This window comes from Triticum dicoccoides, chromosome 7B, assembly GCF_002162155.2.
Source record: "Triticum dicoccoides isolate Atlit2015 ecotype Zavitan chromosome 7B, WEW_v2.0, whole genome shotgun sequence".
In the NCBI taxonomy this organism is placed as follows: Eukaryota; Viridiplantae; Streptophyta; class Magnoliopsida; order Poales; family Poaceae; genus Triticum; species Triticum dicoccoides.
This window is the reverse complement of record NC_041393.1, coordinates 296,063,980-296,065,540: the sequence shown is the minus strand read 5'-3', so window position 1 is coordinate 296,065,540 and position 1,561 is coordinate 296,063,980.

The window sequence follows — 1,561 nt, the reverse complement described above, 5'->3', positions numbered from 1 at the left end:
CGCACTCACCAACCGCTGCCACCGCCGACGAGTTTCGCGATTGCTGCTGCCCGCGCCGCCGCACTCCGTCAGCGCCGCCGCCGCCGCACTCCACCGCGCCATCGCAGCCATTGCCGCACCTCGTTGGACCCCACCGCCAGCCCCGACGCCCGCCCGGAGTTCGCCGCCGGCCGGATCCGCTCCGCCGCCTGTCGCAAACCGCCGCCGCCGGTTTATTCACCCCGAGCCGGTAAAGCCGATAAAACCGCCTGGTTTTAATTTTATTTAGTCGGTTTATCCTCTAGATCGGTTTTTCTTATATAAACCCTTTCGTTTCTGTTATTTAGCGAACGCTTTCCATTTAGATAGTTTCAGTAAACAATTTTCGTTCGTTACCAATTGGAAACGAACGTTCGTTATTTAGCCTTTTCTTTTTCTGTTAAGTTTTAGTCAGGGACCTATCCGTAAGTAGTTTCTTTACCGTTTAGCCCCTGATTTTCAAACCTTCGTAACTTTTTACCCGCTTATCCAAATTAGATGAAACCAATGCCCGCTTCTTCGTTATGATCTCCTCTATCCAGTAATCCAACTCAAACATGTTTTTGAAAGTTTAAAATTTGAATTTCAAACAGTTTAGTATTCGAACTTTGTTTCATTGTAACTTGAGTTTCGTAACTCCGTTTGAGTTGATTCTTTTTGCAAATTGAAGATCTTGACCTAAACTTTCTGATAAGGCCAAATTCATATAATTTTGGTACTGTTAGAAATTGTTTTATCTTGCGAGAGTTATTTGCTTGGTTTTGAAGTTTTCCGATTCGTTTTGTTCGTTCTTCCCGACCTTTGAGTGATTGCTTATGTGTGGTTACTATTGCTTGCTTACGATAGATTGAACAGAGTAAGACGAAAGAACTATCAGGAGTTTTGAGTGCGAATCATCTTCATCAATAGTACAGGCAAGTTCACACTTTGATCATACTTTTCACACCCAGTTTTTTTATGCATTAGTTTCAACCCTCAAACATTGCATTAGTAGGATCTGATTAATATGTGGGTATTGGGAAGTAGATGAGGTAGTACCTATCACCTGTTTTATTATCAAACCCTTGGGAGTTACTTTTACGTTATGCTTATATTGCCATGCTATGCTCGTAGACGTGGATTGGGTTTGAGTGTATTCCATGACAGATGTGAGATTGTTTACTTAATGGTTCAACTTAAGGTGGCAACTTTAATACACATCTGGGTGGATTGAGGCACCTGGGGATACCAGTGATTGCCTGTTTTTTTGGAAATCCTGGGGTTACCGTGTGATTTTCCTATGGACCGCCACCCAGGCTCAAAGGGATCATAAGATTATTCATGCTAGAAACTTCCGTGTGCAGCCACAAGCTATTATGGGCTCTAGCATAGCTGAGTAAGTTACGTGAAGCTCTTGAATAGGTAGATCAGCAGGTAGTGGGTTTTGTAGGATTGGTATGGTCTACCCGGAGTAGGGAGTTAATGTTTCTGAAAGACTATGTCTCGGTCATCTGTTTCTCAAACACCATGCAGTGCGAGAAATCCAACGGAAGCGATCGAGTCT